General features: G+C 39.3%; 1 protein-coding gene across 2 annotated transcripts in view; it reads left to right on the top strand.

The window, feature by feature from the left end:
* The first annotated feature begins 564 nt into the window (after nucleotides 1–564).
* LOC5577087 overlaps nucleotides 565–22,426 on the top strand; it is a 392,448-nt gene continuing 370,586 nt past the window's right edge. For both annotated transcript variants that reach the window (XM_021851308.1, XM_021851307.1), the window contains exon 1: nucleotides 565–2,083. The gene's annotated coding sequence lies outside the window, so the exon portion shown is untranslated. The remainder of the gene's footprint in view (nucleotides 2,084–22,426) is intronic.

Here is a 22,426-nt window from a genome sequence, read left to right as displayed (position 1 = left end):
ATGGAATTAAAATTGAATAAAACAAACATGGGAAAATATTGATAACATGTTTTACATGTTTTAAGTTTTACTCCCTGAAAGTTCAAAAATGATTTGTTGAACGTTCGTATTTTGCCAAATATTAGTGTGTGTCACAAGCAAGAACAAATAAGGTTTGAAGGGATACTGATTTGGCAATGTGTATGGACCCCTTCACCCACGGGTATACTTATAAGCATAGCATGAATAAGGGTGGTGAAGACTTGCTAACCAATTTATAATTTATAAGTTAAGAATAAAAAAATGGTTTTGACTGATTTCAAATGCTTGTTCTGACTTATTCTTGTTTATTTTGCAGACTTTCAAAGGACTGTTGTCACTTACACCTCAAGGCGAAGATGCTCCCGGAGCATCACAACTCCATAGGCCTATTCACATGACGTCTCAAATCAGCTGATCGGGAAGCACTTTGACAGTTCTTCTATGAAAATGACAGGCCCGTGTTAGCACCGGCCCTCCACCGATGTAAACAAATGCATAGACGGATCTGTCACATGAAAAGGCCTATTATTGAGTTGAGAGACCTTCTTCCTGAGAGCACGGTCTCATCCCGCCACCAACCAGCTGTTCTCCCACAAGTTTACTTCCAGCTGATGTGCAGCCTGATTGCGTCTATCCTGACACGAGCAAAGCCCATTCATCTGAGAGAACAGCCACCAGCAGAGCATTATCCTCGCCGAAGCCCGAACAGTTGCCGTCAGGACTCGGTGCGATTTGGTCGTGTTTTTTCGTGCACTGAACCCGCGGAAGGTTGTCACGGTCTGTGCTAGGTCAGTGCTATCTAGCACACGAGCAACAACATCAACAGCAGCAGCAGCATCCTTATAGCCCCTCATTGAGTTGCAGCCAGGCAGGCAGCAGTAGCCTCTAGCAGCTGTTGTCGAGCTCCATTGAGCATCATCGGAGAAGCAGCACATCTTGTACGAAGTAATGAGTTTTGGGTCGGTTGAAGGGAACGAAGGCTATCAAATGATCCACCTGCGGGGTCCATTTCCCCACCCTTCAAACCGATGTTGACAAATAGTGGTGAAGCTTGTCTGACTACTACAGTGCACCTTCAGTGAGTCCACAGATCGTTCACCAACGTGCGGAACGTAAATTTTCGAATGGATGAATAAGGAAAAAAGGATAATTGCGGCACATTTCGTTGAATAGATGCTGGTGGACTCCCCGGATACTGTTGCCCTCGCAGGCCTCCTCCGTTTCCCTCGTGGGATTTTGTGATTGCAACATCCAAGGATCAAAGTGAATGTAGACGCTACACTAAGAAAAACAGATAAGCGGGATACACAACAGTGACGAAGGCACGAGAGAAAGCATTACCATAATTTTTCCTTCAGCTGTCTGTGCGGATTTCTACGTTATTTATTAGTCGAAGCGAGTGCAGTGTTTTGGTTGCGATGGTTAGTTCCTGGGAATGGGTCTACCGTGGCTAACAAGGCCAGTAGAATGTAGCCATCGGCTAGTGTTTCACACAGTGTAGCATCAACGTAAAAGGGAGGGTGGCCTCTGGCCAGCCTAACGAAGCTACGAATCCCGTTGTTTGACTGAAGACCGTGCTTTGGCCTGGTGAGTTGGGAGTGCAAATGACGGAGTGACGATAACGCAATTTAGCGCCGGGGTCGAATAGGGTCGGGTCGGGACGGACAGGAGGTCGGTCGTATGTGTCTATGTGCAAGCTTCAGCCTCAGAGAAACGGATCCGGAAGCTGGTAAATAAGCGAAGACGAGCTGAAAGCACCGGATAAAGTGTGTGCTTCCCGTGTCTCCCGGGTGGGGAATTGTTGGCTAAGCGTACCAAGCTGAAACCAAGTGGAAAATATGCGCTGATGCTATTGGTTTCTACTGGTGCTGCAGAAGCGGGAACTTACTACTGTTGGGAAAAGGGAGTGGTGTAAAAATTGTTTGATAAGAATAATATTGGGGCGAGTCAGGCGAATAACAGTGCTTTTGGAGCGGAAATCGAGAAGTGGTGACACGTTGTGATAAGTGCAGTTACGTTTTATTGCCTGGAATAATTGGATCGCATTGGCTATCGGATTAAGGTAGGTTGCTTTAAAGAATAAGATGACACATTTCCTTACACTCGGATGCAATGTCATGGGGCTTAGCACCAAGGAATATGTTCAAAATATATCTTGTATGTCTGATATAGAAGTCCCAATCTTTCTTTTTATAATTCACTTCAATGAAAATTGTAGATGAGGATTTTTGGACTGGTCTCGTTCTTATAGTATGATTATAGACGCAATAGTGCGTTACGGAGACGAAAACATTTATGAAGAATATAAAAGACATTTACAAATCTTTTCAACATTTGCGTCCCTGATCTATTTTTACAACCAAATTTTCGTGATCGTTCGGCTCTAATTTCTATAATTTTCAGCCGATTTCAATGAAATTTTGACACAGCACCACAACACTATTCAAATTTTGTGACCTGTACTTGGAATACCAGTAGTTCGGTCGGTTCCAGAATTATACAGATGACCGTGACATATGTCATTGACATGTGACATTGAGACATTATTTTGTACGGATCAAACAAAACTACAGTGTTTGTTACTATATCATAAACCATTGATATATACTGACTCTATCAACTCATTTGGAATAATTTTGACCAGTTCCGGATTCCCTGAGACAGGTTCCTGGGGCATCAGTTGGGGATTTTTAATTGATCAGTACAAACCATGTCGGGTTGGTCGCATGTCGTCCTGCTTAGTCGCGCTTAGTCGACGACTTTTTTCGAGAAGCTTTTCTCAGATTTTTTTCTTACCGCGCTGTAGGTTATCAATTGTAAATTACAAGCTGTAACAACGCCCTGGAGTAATTTTAAATAATTTCAAATGGATCAGGTGTATAAGTACAAACACGCTCTGGACTATTTTGACTTTATTCCACATAGACCCATGCAAAACCTGAAGCATTTCAATGCCCTGAAGACCTTGTCTCAAATAAATCAGCTGCACCCTGTAGGAGATCCATCGAAAATTACAAGCTTTATCTATGTCCTGGAGTAATTTGATCATGTTCAGCTGCATCCTAACGCCCTGTATGACATCAATTGCAAATTCTTCAGATACACATAATGTGAATTTGTTTGATATAAAGGGATATGATATGATCAATTGCTTGTCTAATTCGAGCCATACTGGTGGAGTGACATTTTATGTAAAAAATAATATTAAATGAGTTGTGCATTCTAATGAATCGTATAGTGGAAATTGGTTTTTGACCATTTATGTATCTGTTGGAGTTATGAAAGGTATGTATGGTGTTTTATATCATTCACCTAAAGCTGATGATGCAACGTTTCTCATGTACCTTGAAGAGGAATGGTTGCCCAGGGTACTTGAACATAATGGTAGAATCACAGTCATTGGTGACTTTAACATCAACTGGTTAGAAAATATGGATAGAAGAGAATTTAAAAATCTAATGGACTCATTATCACTGCATCAGTTTATAAGTTTTCCTACAAGAGTAAACCATAGAAGTAATACAATGATTGACCTTTTGTTTAGTATTTACGATATACCACAAGTGACGGAATTACCATCAGACAAAATATCTGACCATGCAACAATAAGTGTTTTAGTGAGTAGCATAGCTGACAAATCGACACCTATTAGAACTAAAATCAGAAATTGGAAAAAACATTCTAAAGTACGTTTGCAATCCGAGCTCCGTTGGAAATTGAGAGATTTTCATCAATGTAGTAATATTGATGAGTCTGCAAACATGTTGGCTGAAGCGTTAGAAGTTACTGTAAATAATATGGTAGAGCTGAAAGAGATTACTGTTACTGAGACAGCACCGTGGCCCACGAGTTCATTACATGGAATGAAATTGTGTAGGGACGAAGCTCATTTTAAATTTAGAACATCGCGTAGTCAAGAAGATTGGAAAGAATACCAGAGAAAAAGAAATAATTATGTCAATGCAATTCGTTATGCTAAGAAGACGGCTATACAACAGGAGCTAAGAGCAAGTCAAAGTGACTCTAAAAAGTTATGGAAATCTTTGAAAATATTAATAAACCCAGCTAAAGGCACGGATAATGGTGTAAAATTTTCAGATATTGATGAAGATCTTGGTGACAAAGCAAAAGCTGATAAGTTAAATGAATACTTTATTGATAGTGTCAAGAAGATTCACGACAGTATTGTAGAGTGTGGATCCAGTGATACTGGAAACGACAGTCTAAATCCAAATTATAGGTGGTCTACTTTTAAACCAATCGATATGTCATGACTGAGAAATACAGTACTTAATCTGAAAAATGTGGTGGAATCAATAACGTCAGTACATCAGTATTAATTGATGCATTCGAAGCAATCAAACAAGAGTTCCCATCGGGATGGAAAAAATCATTAGTTTTACCACTTCCAAAAGTTCCCAATTCTCAAAAACCCGAAGACAGAAGACCAATAAACATGTTACCAGTATATAAAAAGGTTTTGGAGGTGTTAGTAAAGGAAGACTTGATGGATTTTGTGAACAAATATGACATTTTGTTGCCAGAGCAATCAGGTTTCAGAAAACAACATTCTTGTGAAACGGCTTTGAATTTGCTACTATTCAAATGGAAAAAAGCTCTAGAGGATAAGAAAGTTATTATGACGATATTTTTAGATTTAAAAAGAGCCTTTGAAACAATTGACAGGAAAAAAATGATCAATACTCTAGGAAAACTAGGAATTGGTGGAAAGGTTATTGAATGGTTTAGAAGTTATTTGACTATGAGAATGCAGTGTACTTTATATAGAGGACAAGAATCGGAGTGCAGAAGAGTTGACCCAGGGCTTCCACAAGGTAGCGTGCTAGTAACGTTGGGTAATTTAAATTTGTTTGCTGATGATACAGTATTGTTTGTTATTGCAGACAGCATTGAAGCAGCATATGCGGTAATGAGGGTTGAACTAAATAAGTTAACGAAATGCTTGAAGATCAAGAAGTTAAAGTTAAATGTAACCAAAACTAAGTATATGGTAATAACAAACAAATCTAGGAACGAATATTTGGATACATTGTCTATTGATGGTGAGGTTGTGGAGCAAGTAAAACTGGTGAAATACTTAGGAATAATAGTTGACGAGAAACTTAATTTCAACGAACATATTGACTACATAATACGTAAAGCAGCATCAAAGTATGGGATGTTATGTAAAATCAACAAATATCTGACATTCGATAACAAAATTATGATATATAAAACTTTAATCGCCCCACATTTCGAATACTGCGCTTCGATACTGTTTCTGGCTTCAAAACGACAAATGAGAAGGATGCAAACTGTGCAGAACCGGACAATGAGTTTAATATTAGGATGTGACCGAAAGACTTCAAGTCAACTAATGAGAGAAGTTCTACAATGGATGTCAGTATCAGAGAAAATAACCTTCCGAACACTCACACTTGTTTTTAAGATAAGAAATGGATTGACACCGGCATATTTGACAGAGAACGTGCAATATGGATCAGACGTGCATCGATATGCGACACGAAGAGCAAATGACTTTCAACTACCAAATTTGACAATGACGGGAACACAAAATTCATTATTTTTCAAAGGATTTAGACTTTTCAACTCACTTCCAGATGAAGTAAAGTATGAGACTAATGAGAATCGATTCAAGCGGAAATGTAATCCATTAATAAAAAACCTGATGGAAACTTAAGAAAACAAGACGATGGACATACGCGGGAGCCAGACGAATAAAAAAATGGATAGAAGACGATGCAACATGAGGACACAACGAATAAAATATCAAATTGATAAACCAAATCTTGTAAGCCTCCCCTTTGCAAAAAGCGTATGGGGTGGATGAGGAGTTCGAAAGTTAAAACTCCTATGGGACCATCAAGAAAATTAAAAAAAAAAAATGCAAATTCTAAACGATACCTTAGACCTAGACAAATTTTAACTTATCCTATATAGATCGAATGCATCTTAACGCCCTGATTCAATTAATTCCGACTCCCTGAAATACGGTATGACCTTATTTCACGTAGATTAGGCCCATCTTAACGCTCTGAAGGATACCAATTGAAAATTCGAAGCTTCTATGACGCATTAGAGTCATTCGACAGTATATTATGTAGATCAGGTGCCGCTTATCATCAATGAAAAATTCCATGCTGTAACAAGGCCCTGGAGTAATTTAACATTATCCATCGTAGATCTATTGTATATTGCCCCCTTCATGATATCAACGGAAATTGTTAAGCTATAATAACGTCCTGTGGTAATTTGGTTATGTCTCATTTAGGTCAGCCCTGTAGTACATTAATTTAAAATTCCAGGTAGCATCGACGTCCTGGAAAAATTTGACTTTATTATTTGTAGATCGGGGGCATCTTATCGCCCTGTAGGATATCAATTGAAAATTCCTAGTTTTATGAACGCCTTGGAGCAATATGACCTTAGTCCACATAGATCAGGTGCACCTTAACGCTCTGTTGAGCATCAATCGAAGTTTTCGAGCTGTACAACCCTTTGTCACCAATCAATTCTGATATCCTGGTATCCAGTAGTACATAAACCACCTTTTCGTATGGAGAGTAAAATTATGTTGAAATTTACTTACTTAATTATGAGTGAAACAATATTGATCGAAGTTTGAAGCTAGAAAAATCTTCATTTCATATGTTCTAAAGACAATCAGTTCATATCTTTGTTCATTTTAAAAATTCATTATCAAGAAGCTCCAAAATCATTATTTTAAGGTTTTTTCAAATTTAATGAAACAAGTAAAAATTAAATTTTAATATATTCAAATCAAGAGCAATTGTCCAATGTTTTTGCACAGTCACTTCAAAAGCGAAATTTTTTTATTATGCGATATACTCGAAAATCTCTTGTTTTAATCTTAAAATAACGTACAAACTTTCTAGATTTCCTGCTTTAAGAAATTTTAATCAGGAGCTAATTTTCCGATTTTTTATTTTTTTTTTCAATAGAACCATATATTCCTCCAAGCATGATTCATGTATTACTCAACGTTTGAAACCAATAAAATATTCTTAACATCAAAAGCCATAAAACTCCAAAATAATTATTTATGCAACAAGATGCTAAATGATGATTTTTTCAGCACGAGTTGTACACGTTGTTGTTGTCTAACGAGCTGTCTTGGTAGTGTCATTCTCAAAACACACCCAAGCCGTTCCCATAGAAGACGTTAGCCACAAGGAAGGACGTTTCAAGTAATACTGTTTCATATGGTATGCCCTCTTCAACATCTGATCCAATTTCTCTCGCCGTTCCCTTACGGTACCTATCCATGTAGTATTCATTGCTTTCTTCTCCATGCTCCCTCTTACTTCGAGCAAAATAGACCGATATGCCGATAAACATGTATGTTGTCTAACGAGGCTCACAGAGTTGGATAAATACAACGAGTGCTGAAAAAATCTAGTGCCTTTCTTCTCAAACATCATATTTTGTACAAAATCTCATAAGTGACACATGAATATACATATTGGTTCCCGTGTATTGAGAATGTATTAAAGTGTTTGAGACAATTCCCTTATGAAACGCCCGGCTCCATCCCATCACCCCGAATGCCATCACCCTGAATGCCACTACCCAGAATGTGTCACTACCCCGAAAGCCATCACCCCGAATAGTATGAGATACAGTACAGTATCTTGTTTTGCGGGCAAAAATGCGTCTGTAATGAAAACTGGTAATTAATGACGTGTTAAGTTCGTCGATAAAATGTTCAACATATATTTTTCCTTCTTTTATATGTCAACAAAACTTAGTATGTAGAAGTTATTTGCTGAAAAACTAGCTGCATTTTTATCTTCCAATATTTGAAAAATACATTGTTGAGTCAAACTCGTTAAATACTCATAAGAAATGTTACAATTTCCTCCCCACTCTATATCTAGAATAAGTCTCAAAATGTTATGCATTCAGGGTAATGGCTTTCGGGGTAATGGTGTTCGGGGTAGTGTCATAGAGTCGAAACGCCCTCATGAACGCCTGGGGGAACAAGCGCCCTCTAGGCTATAGCAATGCCCCTTCAAAAGAGGACGACTACCCTAGTAACACACATGTTGTAATCGAGGTGGAATAACTATTATACGACCAGATGTAGTCATATAGCAGTTGATATGCCTTAATAATAACATGTGTGTGACTCGGAACACCGCTAGCGCATGACTGCTCACCATAGTAGCATGTCCGAAAGAACTTGAAACTATTGAGAACCAGAGCTACAGGTCCAAAGCCCTGATAAAGGTGGATGGTTGTGATGGCTATGACCGTGGTCATCATGTCAAGAACAAACGGACGATGCTGTATCGTGTCAGCATCGAGGAGGCAGCCCCTCTAGCACGATGTAGGTAGCGCAACCCTGGTTAGGTGGCCTATCGAAGACTCTTCACCAACCAAGAAAGGCAAAAGTAGAGCAAACGGATTGATATTACGGCAACAGACCCGGCATCGAATAAAGGACAACGATTGGAAAGTTGGATCTTGGAACGTGAGAACTTTGAATGAACCCGCGCGTGTTGGGCTCCTGGCTCGTGAACTGCGGAATGTCGGCGTGAAAGTGGCAACTATCCAGGAAATACGCTGGCCGAGAACCGGAGAACGCGAATTCTGAGCGGTGGACCCCATCGCCAACACTTCATTCAAGTACCTCATCTACTAGGGAGTGTATCGAAAAGTAGTCGCAAACATTCAAAACGGTGTATCTCAAAGCATAGATTATCTTTTCAAATGCTTTTTCCACGCAAATCTTCATTATGTCATCAAGTTTTGGATCAACTAAAACAATATTGAATAATATGCAGTCTTAATATAAATAAAATAAGATTTATAAAGCATAGAAAATAAAATCTTGCACAAAATTACATTTTTGAAGTGTCTTCTGAAGATTCGATGATTTGTTTTGAACAAAATTTATATCAAACAAAATGGGATGAGAAGCTTAATCTATCGGAAAATATGTTTACTACATATAGCACGTGAAACGGATTTCAAAAAAATAAATTATTGCTCTAAAAAACTCAATTATTGAAATAAGGTCGGTTTTTGAAAGTCACTTTTGTATAATCAACTTTTGAAGCGCTGCCATATACAGCGGTAATTCTATAGAGTACCATTTTTTACTTACGTTACTTCATAAATATGCAAATTAACTTTTCCAATCAAAAACAATTTTTTTATTCGTTCCAATCGTTCGATATTACCATTAACGTAGAGAAAGAAAAAATAAAAAAAAACGAGGTCCGACATTTTTTTATTTTTGTGTTTGCTCTCAAATGCTTGTTTATGTATTTTTCAATAAATAGTTTACACCATGTCTTGAGAGTTGTGACACAGAATATATAAGCATAAACAAAAGCCATTTTTTAAGGGGGGTCCGTAGCCTTGAGGTTACGCTTTCGCTTCATAAGCGGAAGGTCATGGATTCAATTCCCAGCCCCTCCAAAAAATAACACGTCCAGCCACCAGAAGACGCCGCACGGAGGACCGTGCATAGGGGAGCACATCCATCCTCCGTCAGTATCAGATGGTGACTGAGACAAATTGAGCCACTTCGCAGGCAGCTAGCCTCAAACGACTCAGGAACACGGCAAAACGAACCACCGCAAGAGCAATGGACTATGGCTCATGGAAATCGATTGGACCAACAGCAGAGCACTCTCCTACCTGCTCGGTGTGAGAGTAAAAAGAGCAGAAGAGAGTGAAAGCAGATGTAAATATAGATTAGTTAAAAATAGAACTGTATCGGTAAGGAAGATACAGATAAAACTGATTCCGGCAGAGCAGTGGCCACGAGCACGGAGTGCCTTAATAAAAAAAAAAACATTTTTTCTCAAAATTTAACACATTTTTTAACACATCAATATTTTCAGAGGTGTGCAAGATTTTCGTCGTCATCTGTTAGTAATTTGAAAAATTATCATACAAAATGCCACTTTATTGAAACAATATCACCGCATCATAATTTTTAAAACAATTGTAAAGCATTTCTGATCAAAAAATTGTTTGTGGGTTCAACCCAATATTTTTGAAACGGTTTTGAATGTTTGCGACTACTTTTCGATACACTCCTTACAGCGGTGGCGACAGAGCAGAACGTGGAGTTGGCTTCATAGTGATTGGAAAGCAGATGAAGCGAGTTATTCGGTGGAAACCGGTAAGCGACCGAATCTGTGTGTTGAGAATGAAGGGCAAGTTCTTCAACTACAGCCTGATCAGCATATACGCGCCAACGAACGATAAGCCCGATGACATGAAGGATGAGTTCTATGAGAGCCTGGATAAGGCCTACGAAGAGTGCCCAAAACAAGACGTCAAGATAGTCATCGGCGATGCAAATGCGCAGATCGGGAAAGTAGATTTCTTCCGACCCGTCATTGGAACGGAAAGCCTTCATTCCGTTACCAATGATAATGGCCTGCGGCTAGTAACCTTCACTGCTGCTAGAGGGATGGCAATCAGCAGTACCTACTTCGCACGAAAGAATATCCGCAAACACACCTGGCGACAACCGAGTGGCGATGCCTGCTCCCAAATAGACCACGTGCTGGTTGATGGGCGAAATTTCTCAGATGTTATGGATGTCAGGACCTTCCAAGGCCCTAATATCGACTCGGATCATTATCTCGTTGTAGCTTCGGGCGCGGTTATCCAGCGTCACGAATTCCACAACAAACAGAACGCTGCGCTTCAATATACAACGCTTGTCGACTGATGGGGTAGCTGCGCAATACCGTCAGCAACTAGACGAGCAGTTGGGAAGAATCAACGTTGCTGGAGACGTCGACAGCCTGTGGGACCCTATCCACGAAGCTGTGCCAACAACGACACGGGATGTGATCGGCACTGGTCAACGACGAAGACGAAACGACTGGTTCGATGAAGAGTGCCAGAGAGTGACAGACATGAAGAATGTCGCCAGAAGCCGTATGCTTGTGGCCGGTACCCGACAGAACAGAGAGCAGAGAGCTGAAGCACAAGAAAGCATGAACCGGAATGATATGCGGAGATTCTATGAAACGGTCAATGGTGCGCGGCACAATACCGTACCAGTGCCCGCCATGTGAAATGATCGAGAAGGGAATTTTCTGAACGATAAAATGGTGGTGGCTGCCAGGTGGAAGAAGCACTTTCAGCAATTGAAGGAGAGGTTAAAAAGGCTATCAGTGAGCTGAAGAACTGTAAGGCTGCTGGGAAGGACGAGATCCCGGTCGAGCTTCTTAAGCACGGAAGTGAGCAGCTGTACCAGTCGATCCACCGAGTACTTCTGAAGGTATGGGAGGGCGAAGAATTGCCCACCGGCTGTTTGGATGGCCTTATCCGCCCTATCTACAAGAAAGGGCACAGATTGGAGTGTGCCAATTACAGAAAAATTACCCTGCTGAATTCAGCGTACAAAATTCTGCCGCGCATCCTGTTTAACAGACATTCGTCGGCGAATACCAAGCTGGTTTTCGTGAGGGCCTTTCGACAACGGACCAGATGTTTAGCTTGCGAATGATGCTAGACGAATTCCGGGAGTATAACTTGCAGACTCACCATCTGTTTATTGATTTCAAGGCCACGTATGACTTAGTGAAAAGAAATGAGCTTTGGCAGATGATGTCTGAATATGGTTTTCCGGCGAAACTAATTAGGCTGATACGTGCTACGCTGGATGGTTCGAAATCAAGTGTTCGGTTCGCAGACGAGGTGTCAAACTCGTTCGTGACGTTAGACGGATCGAAGCAGAAGGACGCACTTTCGAATTTATTTTTCAACATTGCACTTAAGGGTGCTATTAGGAGATCTGTCGGACAGAGAAATTGCACTATTATCACAAGGTCGCACATGCTACTTGGCTTTGCGGACGATATAGACCTAATTGGAATCGATCGCAGGTCAGTGGAAGAGGCTCGTGCCTCTGAAAAGGGAGACAGCGAGGATAGGCCTGACCATTAATTCTACCAAAACGAAGTACATGATTGCAGGTAGAGATGGAGTCAGGCATGGTGGTGCTGAGGTAGTGTTTGATGGGGATGTGTTTGAAGTTGTTGAAGAATTTGTTTACCTAGGAACGCTTGTGACATGTGACAACGACGTTTCCCGCGAAGCGAAAAGACTTGTTGCGGCTACGAATAGGGCCTTTTACGGACTATGTAACCAGCTTAAGGTGGAGATCAATCGAAGCCAAACTTCAAATTTTCAAGAGCACAGATCTGGAGAACTAAACACCAGTTTGAGCTGAAAACTTAATCGATTGGCCACCACCAGCGAGTGACCAATCGATAAAGTTTTCAGCTTAAACGGATGTTTAATTCTCCTGATCCGTGCTCTTGAAAATTTGATATTTCGCTTCGATTCATCTTCACGTTAAGTCTCGCAGCTTGCAAACGGAAACAAAATTCGCCCTGTATAAAACATTGATTCTTCCAGTGGCTCTCTACGGACACGAAGCGTGGACGTTGAAAGAGTCAGACCAAAAAGCTCTCGGTGTTTTCGAGCGTAAAGTGCTGCGGACAATACTTGGTGGGAAACTCGAAAATGGTGTGTGGCGCAGACGCATGAATCACGAGTTGTATCAAGTGTACAAAGATGCGAATATTATCAAGCGTGTAAAATACGGCAGACTTCTGTGGGCTGGTCACTTAGTGCGAATGTCGGATGAAAGAATTGCGAAAATAATATTAAGCAGGGAACCAGGTAGAGGTCGGCGGCTTCGGGGAAGACCACGAATACACTGGCTGTACGCAGTGGAAGAAGACCGGGCGACCCTAAACGTTCGGGGCAACTGGAGAAGTTTCGCTCAAGACCGACGAAGATGGAGCTCTACAATACGCCCGGCAATGGCATGACGCAATGCTGTAGCCATCAAGGTATCAAGGTAGGCATTATGCGCCTTCCGGTCTGCGAACTCTATAACCCGTACAGGCACATAGTTAAGTTGTACTACGTTCTGAGTTCAGTTAGCTCACTAAATAATCTTCAAGAGATCTCCAAATCCAAGTTTGCTTGTACAACCGAAAGCCTTCGCTCAAAGGAGTTATGTTATAAACGAAAGTTCAAATCTTTTGCTACATTGTAAAGTTGGAAAAATCATAGTTTAAGCTTAGTTATCAAAATATTGAAATCATCAACAATAAAACCAGTATTTTATAAAAATTTAGCTATATGTAGTTCAAAACTGTAACGTACTGGAATATTTCTGGAACCGGACTCAGATTCAGCAATCCTAAAATTACAGGACACGCAATATTTGATCCCCAAAAATGGCATTTTTTTTCCGCCATGTTGTTATAGAGGGTACAATTTCGACCTCTTAAACCTGAAGAAGAAAAAAAAATATCAATCCAATCCCGAATCGGACCCATTTCGCATCGGGCCATGGTTATTCACCTCTGATATCACCCGAACCGAATCGTTATTGGGAAACAATTAGGTACGAACAACTAAATTTAATTTCATCTCACGTACTTCCACTTAACCAGCAGCGAAGCCAGAGTTCACCGACGAGTGAATGATTTTATCGTATCTAATTGCCTCCCTCTCGTGGAGGTTGATTTGGAAAAATATAGAACGATTAGGTGCTATTTGTTCAACCGTAGCATATTTGTACAGGGTTATGGAATGGCTTTTCTGAAAGAACCACGTTGTAATTTGTTGAAATGTTTTTGCCTTTTTTGTGCAAAAATGGTGCGCGTTGGAAACAGTAAAAGTACTCGTAAAAACAGTAAGCTCAGAAGCATGATCTGACCCATTTGGAACGTAACACCTTCTTCTCTTCTCTCTGGCGTTACGTCCCCACTGGGACAGAGCCTGCTTCTCAGCTTAGTGTTCTTATGAGCACTTCCACCGTTATTAACTGAGAGCTTTCTTTGCCGATTGACCATTTTTGCATGTGTATATCGTGTGGCAGGTACGAAGATACTCTATGCCCTGGGAAGTCGAGAAAATTTCCAACCTGAAAAGATCCTCGACCGGTGGGATTCGAACCCACGACCCTCAGCTTAGTCATACTGAATAGCTGTGCGTTTACCACTACGGCTATCTGGGCTCCAGAACGTAACACAACGAAGAACAAAAATTAGTCAATTACACAATTACTCAATTTCATAGCTTTTCATAAATGCCTAATTCATCTCTCATTTAAATCCCATTTTGATCTCATAAATTTAAAATCTCAAATACCTCCGAGCACCCACATCGCAATTCATTTATCAATTCGAAAGGTGAAATGTGAAAGTTGTTTCAAATTTGCAAGTTTGCTCAATGTTTGATGTTTTGCCATTCACAATAAATCAATGAACTGGAATGGAGCCCTCAATAGTCAAAAACACCCAAAAAAAATCCAATTTATCAATAAACAACGTTTTTCACTCGGAAAACCGTTTCTCCTTTCATTCACAGAAAAGTTTACGCTTCGATAATTGAGTTTCCCAGAGCATAATTCAGTCAACAAACCCCGGAGCACTCCCAATCGTTCACAGAACTGCAACCCCCGTGCGCCTGTGTTTATAGAAACTAACTAACGTACCACGCCGAAATCGAAACCAAAACCCAATTATTGCACAGCGTCTGCCGCGGAAACCGCCACCCATCAAAGGCTGACATTTTCATCGTGCTAATTAATTATTCATGGGGACCGTTTGGCCGCTGTTAATTTGACCAAAGCGCACGTTTCCTCGTCACAAGTCCGACGATGCGCTGCGTTCCCCGAGCAGAGTGAAATTTTGAAAGTATATTTAGATTGAATTTTGAATCTATGTTGATTTATAGTTTTAATTTGATACAATTTCTTAGAATGTTATAGAAACGACAAGATAGCACAAGTTATTTTAATCTCCTAGAGGTTTCCTTATTTTTCTAAGTATGTTTGAAACACACTTCAATTCCATAATTTTCCGGCATTTGGAACTATATCTCTTCCTTCTTCTTATTATTATTTTTCTTACCTCTACATTTTCTTTCCTATTTTTTCTTCTCTTATTTATTAAACTTTCAAGGCTTGACTCTTTTTTTAATTTATAATGTTTGTCTTCGGTTTGCCAATCCATAACCTTGCTCACTAGATCAACTGGTACCAGTTCTATTGCATTTACGTCAAGAGACTGTGCTGATCACTCCTAAAGCTAAATACAGTAATGTCCCGATTTTGTCAGCCCGATTTTGACTGGATTGGTCATGAAATTTCCTACAGAGAGTCCCATTTGAAATGACATTTCTTCTCAACTGCGTACTGCGATCAGAAAAATATGATTTTCTGGACCATTTCTAGAGAGAAATTTTCCACGCATCGAGATAGGCGAATCATTTTCTTGTCACTAGCCACGGTGTACTATATTAAGAAGGTGATATATTCCGAAAACTGACAGCTACTTGACGACGTCATTTCTATCCACCTTGAACAAATTTGCGGTACGATAGGAGTGACGTCACATGTTTACAATCAAACTTGATATTTACATCACTAGATAACCTGCCTTGTTAATTTTTATGCCGTGGTCAGTAGCAAACCTGGGAGGGAGGCACAGATGCTACACGCAAAATCTGACCCAAAGTTTTTTCAAACTGCAAGAAACTCCAGCTTGTCAACGACAATCAAGGCAGACTTGATGAAAATCGCTTGTTTACTTTTGTAGTGTACCTTCGATCTTTTCGAACAAAAATGAAAACAGGGCCAAAGTTCTCTGTGCATTTCATTTTTGTTTTTGTTGCAAAAGGAAAATGATGCGTATTTGAAAACTTCATATTCAATCAGTATAAAAGGTATTAATGTGACATTTCTTTTAAATGGAATATCAATTAATTTTTCGTCACCACGCGCATGATATAAGCGCGTATTCGTCCATTGTTTAAGATCCGGGCTCACAGTGACATTTCGTGACAGCAGAATCTCGGCTCACCTTGACGTACATAAATTGAGTATCGGTTTCTCCCACCAAACTAGGTTAGGACGTGACAGGTCAAAATACAAAACGAAACCAATTGCCTGTCAAAAAAGACCACTTCGCATTGGTCGTTTTGGCAAAGGACTACTTTCACATCGTTGCGTTGAATTGCAACAGGGCACTTTGTTGCTAGTCCGGCCTAGCAACACGGCCACATAAATTGGATTGTTTATTAAAAGTTTGGATTTTTTTTTATGAAATCGTTTCGATTGAATCAATCTAAATTGGATGTTGAGTTTATCACATATGCTCCTACAATGCTAAAATATATAACAATATTTAATTTAGAGCAATACAATTAATTGTGTTTCCATTTTCTCCAGAAATATAATCGATTTTGAAAATTTACCTGATTTTTTAAAAAGATAGCCTCCTGTATTGCACTAAACGAATGAAGCGTGCAAAAAGCAATCAATTAATGAGCCTTGATTTTTTAATTTGTACACCAGATTTGCTCAAAAAGGATACTGGTAGCACTGGCTTTTGTATCGTCAAGGTTATCGACTGAAAAACAATGGGGAAGTTTTTGTTGAGCTGTCACGTTCTGTCCTAGCCTTCAAGTAGCAAACCAGCCTTGAAGTTGACAGCTCGGTTTGAAGCAATGATTTTCAATCAAGCAACCCACATTGATGCGTTGCGTCAAATGCATGCATTCATTAACCCATATCCGCCCAGCGTCCTAAAAATAGGACAGAAGCCCCGAACGCCCAGCGTCCTATAAATAGGACAGTACTTGTAGTGCAAATATCTTGAAAATAAAGAGGTTTAGAAGAAAACTGTCTTCTGCAAAGTTGATCACAGGACTGCTGACTTCCACTTGGTAACTATTTTAATTCAGAATTAACTCACTAGGTGGCGCACAGACGCCAACAAATGCCGCATTTATAAGCAACATATGAAACAACTTTCCAGCGTACAAATATTTGCTTCGTTTATATCTCAGTCCAGCGATGAGATACAAAATTGGTGTCTTCGACAAAGTTGAACAACTCAATAATACCTATTCGCATAGAACCTTACAAATTTGGAAAACACTCCCAAGATGGCGCTAGTGAGCCAAAACTTTATTTGCTTATATTTTAGTCCAGTTATGAGATACAAAAATGGTGTCTTCGACAAAGTTGAACAACTAAATAATACCTATTCGCATAGAACCTTACAAATTCGGAAAACACTCCCAAGATGGCACTAGTGAGCCAAAACTTTATTTGCTTATATCTTAGCCCAGTTATGAGATGCAAAAATGGTGTCTTCGACAAAGTTGAACAACTAAATAATACATATTCGCATAGAACCTTACAAATTTGGAAAACACTCCCAAGATGGCGCTAGTGAGCCAAAACTTTATTTGCTTATATCTTACTCCAGTTATGAGATACTAAATTTGTGTCTTCGATAAAGTTGACCAACTAAATGAGAACTATTCGCCTAAAACCTTATTTGTTCGGAAAACACTCAAAAGATGGCGCTAATGGTCGAACATTTTGATTGTTTATATCTCAGTTCAGTGATGATATACAACAATACAATATGGTGTCTTCGACAAATGTGTTTAACTGAATGAGATCTAGTCACCCGAAAACTTATTAGTTGGCACTAGATTGCGCTAGTGAGCAGAGATTTTATTTGCTTGTATCTCAGTCCAGTTATTAGATACAAAATTGATGTCTTCGACAAAGTTGATCAACTAAATGAGACATATTCGCCTAAAACCTTTTTAGTTCGTAATACACTCAAAAGATGACGCTAGCGATCGAACATTTTGATTGTTCATATCTCAGTTCAGTGATTAGATACAACATTGGTGTCTTCGACAAATGTGTTCAACTGAATGAGATTTATTCGCCCGAAAACTTATTAGTGCGGAATACATTCACTAGATTGCGCTAGTGGGCAAATATTGTATTTGCTTGTATCTCAGTTCTGTTATGAAATACAAAATTGTTGTCTCCGACAATGTTGAACAACTAAATGATACTTAGTCACATAAAACCTTATAACACTCACAAGATGGCGCTAGTGGGCAAATATTTTATTTCCTAATATCTCAGTCAAGTGATTAGATACAAAGTTTGTGTCATGGACAATGTTGAACAACTAAATGAATCCTATTCGCCTAAAACCATATTAGTTCGGAAAACACTCACAAGGTGGCGCTAGTGGTCAAGTGGTCAGTCCAGCGATGAGACTGAAAAAAATCGAACTCTCGAAATTGGTATCTTTGACAAAAGTGTTCAACTAAATGGGATCTATTCGCCTAGAAACATAGTAGTTTGGAAAATTTTCCCAAGGTGGCGCTAGTAGACAAACATATTATTTGCTTTTATCTCAATCTAGAGATTGGAAACGAAGTTAGTGTTTTTGACAAAGTTGGAGAACTGAATGAGACCTATTCGCCTGGAAACTTATTACTTCGGAAATCACCTAAATGGCACTACTAGGCACACATTTTATTCGCTTATATATCAGTCCACTGATTAAATCCAAAGAAAACTATTCGCCTAAAACCTTCTTAGTTCGAAAGTCATTCTCATGATTGAAGTCCAGTGATGAAAAATTTGGTATCTTCGAAAACGATGATTAACTAAAGGAGATATTTTCGCAAAAAACATATTAGCTGGGAATTGCTATTATGTGCGAAACATCAAGGAAACAACCAATAAGAAATTGGTCTGCCTAGATCAAAACAATGGATACTTACTATCGATTCGAGCAACAATCGCTTATTTCGGATGCAATGCTCCTTACATTTTTAGATGAACCTTGACACCATTTAGATCTTTTGATCTTTTGAAGGGAGTGAAGAAGGAAAAAACCGACAAATTGACTTATCCATCCATGAACTGAACTTCAAGGGTGAAGGGCGGCTGCCAAACAAGAGTAAAATTGAATAGCCGCCAACCTAAGTCCAGAAACAGTTTTATGACTTAAACGTGGAAAAGTAAAAATTATTATTCGCAAAATTACAGGTAATAAATGCGCTTGAAAAATATTGTTCACAAGCAGTTATTTACTACGCGCTACTGCAGTGCGTTGTTGCCAATTTAATCAGAAAATTCTACTTAATTCCCAATATGATTTTTTCGAGAAAATTGATTACGCCTACACCATTGTTTGGTCGTAGTTTTGTATGGTTGTTTACTTTTTAGAACCAGCGACGCGTTGAACTTGCTGAACTCACTCGGACCAAGAATTGTGACATTTGAGCGGGCACGCTTCAGTATGCTCCCCAGGTATTCTGGCCAGCTCTAGTGTCAAAAATCTTGGACCGCGTGGATGGTTCTATCGGTGAATAAGACTATATGCATCAGTGATGCAGTAACATCAACGTTATAGCCGAATAATGTTGGCTTCAAATATTCACATCTGTAAAGCATGTAATAGTTGGAGTCCAATATTTGACTGTCATTGGACTCAAGGACTAGCTTTTGATCAGCACTAACGAAATTCTGATATTGCCAAATATATATTTCGATCACTGTCAGATCCGAGTCCCATTGTATACTAATAACTTTACCCAGAAAAAATATTTTGATAGTTATGTTTCCATTATCAGCTGGCAAGTTTTGTATAATCTTTTAAAAGACTTTTCTGAAACATCTGTAGGTTTTTTTCTAAATCAAAATATTTGATGTAAGATTTTATTTTGTTTTTGGTATAAATGGTTTAAGTGTGCATAATTGTACATGTACATGTATGGAAATGTATGTATGTCTGTATCTTACTTACGTGGTAGAGCAGAAAATTGAATGGAAGTCACTAAATGATTTAGTTCTGGCATGCACCTTTCGCCTCTGAAATTTTTATTCATTATGTTGCAATTTCTTTATCAGGATACGTCCATTAATTACGTCACGCAAAGTTTTGCCATATTCATCCTCCTCAATTTTCCTCTGTTTAACACTTTTTGTATGGATTCCAATTTTTATATGGGTAGTCACGTTTCATTGTAACCCCCTCCTTCCTCTTCTGTACGTGACATAATTTATGAATTACCCCTCACCAGCAGTTTTTTTCCAACTTGTTTACATTGTAATGGGTCGAACTGCATGAAAATATATTTGATTAATCTCGAAATAAACTTATAGAACAGCTAGATATGGACGACACACTTTCAAGATTTTTTTTGGATCCCCACCATAGACTTGAAATTTTTTGGTGAAATAAGGTTTAATTTATGGGAATACGACTATGAATAACAAAAACGGAGCTGAATTCCAATTGTGAGATACCTTGGGCGTTAACGGGTTAAAAACGCTAATGCTGTTCTAAACTTTGAAAATGGACCAATGCACGAGTTCACTATTTGACGTTTGAGCGGTGCCGTGCTATTTACGTGACCATGGCAACGAGTGAATTTGGCACCGCTCAAACGTCAAATTAATGAACTCATGCATCGTTCCATTCTCAAAATTGACGCACCTGATACGTGCTCAATGAGCTACGGAAAATAGCTGAAATAATTGCAGAGGAACTCGTGGGAAAATCAGATGATGAACTCTGGAGGAATTCTTGAACGAACTACGGAAAATAGCAAAAGGAACTATGGAGAAAATCCAAAGGAATTCCCGGTGGAGCTCTGGAGCACCTTGGGAGGAAATGCTGAACAAAATCCAGAAGGTTTGCTGAAAGAACACCAAAGGAATTTCTGGAAGAAGTCAAAATGAATTTCTGTAGGAATTACCGTTGAAGCAACAAATTAAATCCCGAAAGAACTATGAAGGGACTTCCGGACGAAATATTGAAAGAACTCTGGATAAAATCCTAGAGAAACTCCACAGGAATTCCTAAAGGAACTCCTGAGGCGTTCCTGGCGAAACTTCGGATGCGTTTCTGTCGGAACTCTAGGGTAATTTCATGAGGATCTCCTGAGAAATTCCAAAAAAAAAATATGGAGGAAATCCCGGAGGAACTCTAGAAAAAAACCAGGAGGATCTCCAAAGGAACTCCTGGAGGAGTTCTGAGGAATTTCTGAAGGAAATCCGAGGATTTTTCGGAGGAACTATGAAAGAATTTCAGGAGAATCCATGGAGGAAATCCTAATGATCCCGGTGGAGCTCCGAAGGAATTCCCAGCAAACACTTCTGCAAAAATCCTGAAGGAACTCCAGAGGAATGTATAGAGGAACTCTGAAGGATTTCTTGCGGAAACTCCGAAGCTAATCCTGGAGGAACTCTGAAAAAATTCATGGAGGCATGCACGGAGCAAATCTGAAGAAATTTACGGAGGAACTATAGAGAAAAATTGCCTGGGAATTCTTGTGAAAAATTCCCGGAGGAGTTTCGGAAGGAAATGCTCGCATGAATTGCTATGAGAAATCTCTTGAGCAATTCCTGGAGAATATCCCCTGTGGAATTCCCGTAGGAAATCCCCGGAGGTGTTCTTGGGGAATATACCCGAAGGAATTCCTTGTGGAAACTCTAAAAAAAGTTCCTGGGAGAAATCTCCAGAGGAGTTCCTGAAGCAAATATTTGAAAGAATATTTCGTAATTTTAATTGTCTCAGTATGTCTAACAATAAAGGGCCCAAATAGCCGTAGCGGTCAACGCGCAGCTATTCAGCATGACCATGCTGAGGGTCGTGGGCACGAATCCCGCCGGTCGAGGATCTTTTCGTAAAGGAAATTTTCTCGATTCCCTGGGCATAGAGTATCTTCGTACCTGCCACACGATATACACATGCATAAATGGTCAATCGGCAAAGAAAGCTCTCAGTTAATAACTGTGGAAGTGCTCATAAGAACACTAAGCTGAGAAGCAGGCTCTGTCCCAATTGGGACGTAACGCCAGAAAAGAAGAAAAAAGATGTCTAAGAATAAACTTCAAATTATTTAATGCAGCTATAGAAAAAATGTAGATGAAATTCATGGAAGGATATTACTACTTTTATTTCAAGAAATCACTTTAAATATACTGGAGAGCTCTAAAAACAGAGGATTTCTGGAATTAGCACACTTTTCAATACATTATTCGGAAAAGTTTTTGGTATATTGTTACAATTCTCGAAAACTAATGGTAGATATTTGTGAAGAAATCGCTGAAAAATCTCTTTCTCTTTTAACATTTCAATAGTCGCGCTGTTGAATTTTGTACAACACAGGGGAAAAAGCATCGCTTTTCGTTCACAAGATCAGCGTGGCGCTTCTGACGGTGGTCAACCACGCGACGACTGAAAGGTTAAAAAAGATTATCATAAAAAAAGCTGTTGCAAGATTTTTTTCGATTTATTATTGAAAGATTTATCATAAGTGCAGTAATAATTTCAGTTCTTTGAAAAGCAATAGTTTTTTAGCGTTTTTTTTTTTGGTAAGAACTCTTCTCAAATTTCTTATACCTAAACTTTTGTTTTTTATTTATTTTTATTAATTTCATGTCGTCAATCAGAAGTAGACCATTTATTTTTAAGCCCCCTTTTTCGTCCATTTTACACTCGGGTTGCTTCCGACTGTGACTGTA

Source organism: Aedes aegypti, chromosome 3 (assembly GCF_002204515.2).
Source record: "Aedes aegypti strain LVP_AGWG chromosome 3, AaegL5.0 Primary Assembly, whole genome shotgun sequence".
NCBI classification, from domain to species: Eukaryota; Metazoa; Arthropoda; class Insecta; order Diptera; family Culicidae; genus Aedes; species Aedes aegypti.
This window is presented reverse-complemented; position numbering and strand designations above follow the sequence as displayed.